Source organism: Poecilia mexicana, unplaced genomic scaffold (genome assembly GCF_051168715.1).
Source record: "Poecilia mexicana isolate PSO_F unplaced genomic scaffold, ASM5116871v1 scaffold_16, whole genome shotgun sequence".
In the NCBI taxonomy this organism is placed as follows: Eukaryota; Metazoa; Chordata; class Actinopteri; order Cyprinodontiformes; family Poeciliidae; genus Poecilia; species Poecilia mexicana.
The window spans coordinates 23,458,862-23,467,817 of NW_028263385.1; positions in this window are offsets into that span (position 1 = coordinate 23,458,862).

An 8,956-nucleotide genomic window follows, 5' to 3' on the forward strand; every position below is an offset into this window, starting at 1 on the left:
AGCAGTAAAAGAGCACACTGAATAGCTTCAAACAGTAGCACTTTAAAATAAACCCACCAGTGATACAATAACATTCATTCTCTGGGTTTTTTGGGGGTTGAGGGGGGGGTTGTAAATTAATTCATCTTTTGCTCTGATAAGGAATCATCTAAGAGATAAAAATCCTCTTCTGTTCTCTCCGTAAGATTTGTCAGGTAGCCAACACAATGAAGTGAAACTACATGATAAGACATGAAGTGGACTCGGTTTCTGTTCGTACTCTAAAAGCGCCATTATTTCCAGATTGAGAAAGAAAGCTCTTTTTTTTTTTTTAAATATTTAAAGAACCCTTTGTGTATTTAAAAAAATCTTCTAAGAGGTATTTAATTAATGCTATTTGTTGAAAGAAGCTGATTACAACCGTAGTTCATAATGCATTGCCTTACCTCCACTGTGAAAGCCAGGAAGCAGTTGTTCCTCTTTAGGGCAAAGTCTACCTGATATCAGCTGGTTCCCACAGAGACAGGACTTTAGCTCCTGAGGGAGAGGATGGGGTGCAACATTAGGCTTAATGGGATATTCCGATGAAGAAAGCCGACACTGAGTCAGAATAAATTAAGCTTTTCTTTTTTTCTCTCTCTCTCTCTCCCTCACCAACATTGATTTACTATGACCTTTAGAATAATTTCATATGCATTGCTTATGCTTGCTTTAATAAAGGTATGTTTCTGGAGTCAATGTCCTTTCATGAGGACCTGCTTGCTGTTCGAGATAAGTCTGTGGCTTTCCCCGCTTTGCAGAACAAACAGAAAGAAAGAGAGAGGGAAAAAAAACAACAATGGCCGTCTTTGAAATCGTTTGAGTCATCTGGCCTTCATGGTTCACCTTGGTTACTTATTGATAGTGCTCTGCCTGTGGAAGTCATCCACCAACGAAGAAGCGGATGAGTGATGCATGCCGTCAGGCCGTCCTGTTTTAAAAGATTACAGCTGTCGGGTCTCACCAGGAGAGAAGAATGGCTAAAAGAATGACTTGAAGCCAAAATACATGAAATAATATAGGTCAATACAGTCTTAGTGCTTCTTCACGGAGAACTGCCGCTAAAAGGGTTATACAGAGGAATCCATCCATGAATCAGAGAGGAGCCAAGCGTGAACCTACTTTCTATAAAACTGTCTATTACAATTGATTACACACAGTTTGAAAGATATATAGAAACAAATGTTCAAGGAAATTGAACTAAATCCCATTCCAGCAAATCTGCAGCCTGAGCAGCTCGGGTTTTGATTTCACATTAAGAGGTGTGACAGACACGTGGTGATTACACAGAAACCTTTCAACAATTAAACTGACGATTTTCAGAGCATCCAGGTGCCAACACACAAGAGTCGGCGTACGGAGCAAAAACAAGACGATTCCTTCCAGGTAATTTCACCCAGACTGCCATGTTTATGTATTTATACATCGAGTGAACACTTGGGGGCACTAGTCTCCTGTGCTTCCTCTGCTAATTGCAGTCATTTGATTGTGGCTCTGGCCCTTCACATGCTGTCACCTCCCCACCCACCCACCCACCCACCCAACAACTCCAAATCCTCCAGAGAGCTCTCTTAAAACCCGGCTGCCTCTTCATCTTATCTGCTGGATCAAATCCTTCATTTCAGTCGCCAACGTTTGATATCCGTGCTCTTTTCAAAGCGTTGCCAAAGTAAAATAAATAAATAAATAAATAAATAACAACAAAAAAAATGCAAGAACAAATCACATCGTTTCCTGTGTTCACAAAGCGATAAATAAATAAATAAGATAAAGCGAGAACAAAATGAAGACGTCATATTTTGAAGGCACAGACAGCGTTTCGCGCCACAAACACAGGCTCTCAGTTCTGTTCGCGGCTGATTGGTGTGTCAGTCAACACAGGCCGGATTTACAATGCCTGCTCAAATCTGATGAGCCCCGCGCCCACCTCTGCATCAGATCTCGGCTGGATTTGAATGGGCGGCACAACAAACACAGTCACATTTGAGCAGGCAGTTGAAATCAAGCCTGTGTTGACATACCAATCAGTGGGAGGCCAAATTTGAAATGGCTCAGATTGCCTCGGAGCTGTCCAAACCAGAGGAATGCGGGGCTCATGAAGCATAATGTGTGATGAACAGAGAGATAGGGTCTGTCCAGCCATCCATCAGACTACCTGCCTACATGTAAAGGATAGGAAAGAAGGAAAAAAAAGAGAGAGAGAGAGAAAAAAGATGGAGAAAGGATGATAGAAATACTGAGGTGTATCTCTAACGTGTGGTGACAGTCCTGTTTTGTCTGCTGTGATGCTCTTTGGGGCTTCTGGGACTGGCAGAGGGGAGTGTTTCGGTGTCAGCGGAGAAGAAGAGATGTAGCCATCAAGAGAGTCTCTCTTTCTGCTTTTGCATGCCGCTGTGAATAACTGCTTCCTGGCCGACCTGCCCACAGAAGGATTTATTTGAAGAATTGAAAGTGTGGTTTGTGTGACCTCAGAGAGCCCTAGCGCCGGTCCGCGGATCTGTGCTACAAGACGCCCCCTTCATTTCTAATTTACTGCCCTTCTGGAGCTGCTAATGTAGAATTTCTCCAGGATGTATTGCTGATGAGAAAGTTCAGCGAAGGCTCATGCTGTACAGTGTGTTGCTGTAAATTACGTGGCATACTGCACTAATTTACGCCCGACGTCCTCGGCTCTGGTGTGAGGAAAGGTTTTTTGGTTTTTTTTGTTTAGTTCAAGCAAAACTTAAAATCCCTCTCAATGGAAGCCAAATCAGCACAGCACTGGTTTTTAGAAGCAGAGAAGTTACATTATCTTGATTAAGCAAATGAGTACAACACAAAAGACACAGCTGTAGTTTAACAAATGGGCATGATTAAGTGGATAAATGCTTCTTATAATTTTTTTTAAACTGAATACATTACATTGTGGCAATGATCACTGAACTTAAGAATTTATCCTCATCGGATACAACGTTGACATTCGCTTGGTTTAAAGAGAATATATAATTCTAGACAAACTTCATTTAAACATATTTCACAAAGCGCTTATTGGATTATCATTAACTGTGCCATCATATGTAGACAGCATTAGGTGAAAGTTGTTATTTTTCATCCCTCACATCAATTTGTCTTTGAAAATAACTTAAGAAGGAAATCAGAGTGTTTTTACAAAAGTACTCCAACCACATTAAGGAACGACGTGAAAATAGGCAGAGCTTTTGTACGAGCACTCATTTCAGCCACAGGGCAGCTCAGTGGCTTTTCTCAAATGCCATTGTAAAAATCATCAAGCAAATGCACAAATATGTTGATCAGTGTTCCAGCTACTACTAATCAGAGGCAACTCTACGCATGTGGGTTTTAAAAGCCCTGATTTAAAAGAATTTTTTAAAGTTTTGTCCTTTTTCTGCACGTTTGTTCCAGATTTGTGGTGCACAGAAGCTGAATGCTGTCTTTCCATGTTTGGCCAGGCACCCCGAATGGTTGCCACAGGAGATTCAAGGACTTTTCAAACATCCTTTGAAGGATTCAAAGCAACACATCAGTTTTTTTTTTTTGTGTTTTTTTTTCTTTTCTTTTTGATAAGGGAATAACATCTTATCACGATATAAAGCTCAAAAAAGTCAAATTAAACAGTATCCCAAACAACTCCAATAAACCAACCTGTTCAAAAGAAATCTGGCAAGCCCCTATTTCTGCTACCCCCAAAATAACTAAAAGGTAAGCAATTATTTTATTTTTTCCAAACAGAAACCAGGCAACCTATTCTCCCAGCACTCAGCAGCAGGCAAGGGAAACATTCTCCACTGCACATGCATGCAAGTAATAGCAAAATTGTTCAGGGCACAACTAACAGATGAGATACAGTATATTTATTTAATGGTTCTTAAGTGCTCTCCCACACCCCTTTTTAAGGCCGCCCTGGGCAACTGCCCATATAGCTCAGAGCAAAATTCACAACTGAGTCGGGGTGATTTGCAGTGTTAGTTATTTTCTGCTATGTTTCTGCATGCATAAAGCCAAAAAGCTACATCTCCATCATCTGGTCAGAGCAATTTCTTTCACATCTTTGATGTATCCGTCATGGCCTGTAACAACATTAAAAGAACTGATGTCTTTCTTTCAACATGGCCTTTCTTTCTGCCCCTGATGCTGTTTGTTCAGTAATGTTGTCTAACAAACCTCCAAAGTCTTCAGAGAACAACTGTAATTTACACAGAAGTGGTTTTCTAATTAAGTCAAGTGAAGTTTATTTGCATAACGCAAATTAGTAAATAAGTAAATCATTATTTATTAGGGGACTTCTGTCAGCACCTGTTTCTTCTGTACTGTATTCATGATTGTCAGAGTAAAGGAGGCTGAGTGCAGCCTCACATCGTATCACTGTTATGCTCTACATTGTTAGTCTTTTACCTTAAAACTTGAACAAATATACTTAGAGTTGCTGTTGTAATGTGGCAAAATATGAAAAAGTTTATACTTTTGCATGCATTTTGTCAACACTGACATCTGATCAGTTTGAAACCGATAAACTCACAGAAAACACTTTTAAGGAATCTCATTACAGTCTCACCCCTAACAATGTAAATGTAGATAGATTCAAACTGAGAGCGCTTCTGACAACAAACTTTTCTGAATCACGGCAACTTGGCTGACCTTCAACTTCAGTACATGAAAGGAAATACTGGTCCAATACATTTTTGGCACAACCCTTCAGTATTTAAACAGTGAAAAATTAAGGCTGTTATAGATTTGCTCAAGGGGTCTCATGCACTATGTAATCAAAAACTGCCAGAAGGTAGAAAATTGTGGGGAAAAAAAAAAACTTAAATAATGAGGATTATACGAGAAAATGTGTGTGCGAGTCAAAAGCTCAGCATTTCCACAAACAGAGGGGCAGTCTGCAAGTTACAAATATGAACTGTAAATAACAGAGTTAATTACAGTGGGACTATAAAAAGAGATGAGAAGAAAAGCTAACGCTGTCCAAGTAAACCAAAATGCTAAAGCAAATACACAACAGACACACAGAAACAGAAGCTGCTGCAAAAGGAAACCGAGAACATTTGACTTAACCTGTTATTTGCTTCATATCTGTTCAATTCTTCCAAACAGCTGGTCCTTGAAAATTTAACTCCCACTCACAGAGTATGCCCATCCATTAAAGTGACAGGATTCAGTGCCGACTTGTGTCGCGATGAAACCGAGGCTCTGTCTGACATATTAAGACTGCTGTCACAAGCTGTAGCAGAAAAAGCATCATGACGCTCATTTAAACATCACATTAATATGTTTCGTTGCCGCCAGAGTGATGGAAGGCACGGACGGGCCTTTATGTTCTAGTGGATGCTGTCAGCTCTAATAATCCACTCTGGGTTTGGACTCGGGCTGCTACAGATTCGAGAAATTGCCATTTCCAGCAGTTAAGTTTCTTGGAAGGTTTAAAGTTTGATCTTGAATATTCTGCGAAGGCAGGAAGAAGTTTTCAGAAAGTTTGAAAAGGGGAGTGGGGGTTTGTTCTCAAAGACGAGCTGACAGAGCTTGGGCGAGACGCTTCTCTTTTCTTATTTCTCTCGTGAATCACATTCAAAACAAGCTCAGGAATGAAAATACTGACCTTGAAAACACTGCAATAAAACATTGTACTGAATTTATCAAGCAAATGGCATTTGATGCCTTCGGATATCTGAGTACACGTGACATGTCAGAAAAGGCAACACTGAAAATGATCGATCCTCTTCTTTCGTGCACCAGATAATACATACGGCAAGCAAAAGAAAAATCCCTCAAAGCTACACAAAACGTCGATACTTATAAACATCAAAACAAACGCAGGAAAAATGAAAGTCTGAAACTGAAACTTAAGCTGTTTGGAGTTAGGCCAACAAGACGGGCAATCCATGTCTCTCTAACGTCGCCATATGCTTTCTGTTCACTCCAATCATAATTATTAATTTAGACCTAAAGATTAACCTGGATTTGTTTGTATTCATATAATCTTGCTGGTTATTACAGCCAGAGTCTCAGGAAGACGTCTTTAGTGTAAGTCGATGGAAACAAGAGGAGCTCCATCCCTGACCGCAGCTGGGACAGGCTGTAACTGTGATCATGACTGCAGGCTTGGGGTGAGGGGGGTGGGGGGGTGACACAGCTGTCACCGCGACCGTAGCAACGACAGAGCTTTGGCTTGTTATGATTCTGGCTGTGACATTCGTTTTTTAATGGGTGTCGACGACTACACGCAGCAGCTGTGCGAGGTTGTACTGACTGTGTGCGCAGTCGGATCTGTTCCTGAGCTCCACGAATAAAAAGGAGGTACGTCGTCGAGGCCCTGTTGGTTAAACATGGACATCTGGATGTCTCTAGAACACCGATGAGTAAAGGAAAGCAGCAGCTGAAGTTCAGACACGAGTCGTTATCCGACCGCCGCTTCGCCCATGCCGATAAGCAGCAGCTGGTAAATGAGTAATGAGCAGTGTCACATCACCTTTGCTTAATTTTTCAGCTTTATGCTTCCAGACTGACAGAGTATCACAACCCCATAGGAGAATAATAAAATAAAACTGGATGGTATGCAGCACTGAAGTTTAAATAGACTCTGAGTTCAATTTTCTTCCAAATGGTATCCAGGAGATATGTTCTCTATTTTAGCTTTGTCTGTCTTGTCTTTTTTTTGTTTGATAAACTTCCACTCCTGGTTACAGGTGTGGTATATGACACAAAAGCAGGCCGGAAAAGAAGGTTACAAACTGACTCGCAGTCTGAAATTTTCAGGACTTCTTAAAAAGTTGTCGTAACTTCACAGTTGACGAGTTGTAAGTATTTGGTACTGAGTGTACCGGGTGTTACTTAAGGTACTAGGAGTTTGGATTAATGACTGTGACAACTGCATTTGCCGACACACAGATGCCTTTGACAGCATGTTAAGCAGTGCTCAGTTTTCAGGAATGGCTCAGCGGATCTCCACAGTGGCCTCTGTTGCTCCAGGAAAAGTACATTTATATTCAGGTCCAGTAACTACGATGTACGAGTTTTTATTCTGATCTCAGTTGAGATTATGATAACCTCTGATGGATTTTGGAAGACACCAGAAGGCTGGGAATGGCGGAGGAGCTGCGTGGCCGACTGCTGTGGGGGCATCTGGCCGAGCTAAAGGGGTTGGGAGTGGGGAGCAGCGGTCCCAGAAGTGCAGCTTGGTTAAGAGTTAACCAGGAATGAATAGATCCAACTCTGCATTTTCTGCTAATGCTCACCCGCTGGATAACTTTCACCGACCAAATAACATAAAAAATAAAAATGTTCTGTTACATCAAGTTTTCCATCTTAAAAGGGGTAAAAACGTCATAACAGTTTCCTTCAAATATTGGGAGGGATGATCTGAATATGCAGGAATAAGGTGAATATATTACGCTAATCTTCTACACCATATGGGCAACATGACTAACACATCTGTGACTGCATGCTGTTTCATAAGTACCCTCTCAATTAATTTGAATACAACATGGAGAGTTTGCTTCAAGCTTGAAGAATGGGCCGACAAACTCCCAATAACTTAATACCTCCAATGTCAGAACATCCTCAGTGTGAAAAGCATGAAATATATTTACAAAAAAAAAATGAAATGCAAAAATGGAAACACAAACAAATGAAATGAAGTCATTCAAGCAAAATATGAAATATTTTAAATTCACAGTCTGTAACTAGATGAACTTTCTTCACCGTTCCATTTATTTCCCGATTTGAAATGCCGGGAGAACGCCACCTGCATCAAATTAACCTAACTGATGTTGAGAACTTTCAAACTTCTTGTTTACTCCAGCAAAACATCAACTCCAGCAATGAGAATGCAAATAAATACGACTTTCCTTGTTTCAGTCACTCTGAGTCACCACACAGAAACATCTATGACTGTTGATCAAGGATTTAGGACATTACGGACATCTGGTCCCCACTTTATCTGTTGTTTGGCTGGATAATCGAAGATGATAATTAAACTGGAATAACACCAACTGAATTTAAGAACTTTTCCGTTCGTTTCCACAGGCATTATTCAGATTTTTGCTTCCTTGTTGAGACAGTTTGCAATTTGCAACAGCACAGCATCAGCCTGATAATTAAAGTCTATGAACTCCTAATCTGACCATCTGAACCGATTGTGGCTGCTTGCTTTTCCAACCACGTCAGGATGCTGAGCTGCTGAGGGATGTTTGTTCTGACTCAGAGTGGAATGGAGTGTCATGCTACAAAAAGGGTGGAGGGAAAGTTTCTTCAAAGCCATTGCAGAGTCTGACAAGCCGAGAACATGCTGCCAAGTCAAATACAGGCTGGAGCTTTGTGAAATCCCTGCGGGTCGAGCCCAATTGTCATCACGGATAATTCTTCCCCTTACTTATGCTTCATTTTTATGCACCAGACACACCAAACAATGATCAAATTACTGGTGTTTGTTACCGTGTGAATGGCAGCTAATGATATTAAATCCAACAGTCAATAGCAACATAGAGGACGTGAGAGATGCCGCGCGGACCACCCTTGCGCTGCCAAAACATAACAGACCTGTCAAGGTTTGAAGTGCACCAAGACCTCAGACAGTGTCGGGCACTGTGATGTTCCGAGCACTTCCTTTCAGTACCAGAGATGCAAAGTGGGATCTCCGTGGACTGGACTTGTCTTCCAACACACTCCATCAGACTGAAGTCGAAGGGATTTAGCAACCAAGTTAAAGGCGCTCAGATCCACCCCACACACATAGTTTGAGATTGTGTGACAAGGTGCATCATCCAGCAGAGAGAGATTATAACCTCCGGGGAGGAACTGTAAATGTAGCACGCGTCAAAACAACATCCTGTGACGGGATCCTTTCTTCCACTGGTGCATCCTACTGACATCGGTTCTCCAGGTACTCGGCGAACAAAGAGTGACATTCATATGTTGAAAAAAGGAATATTAATCATCGCGC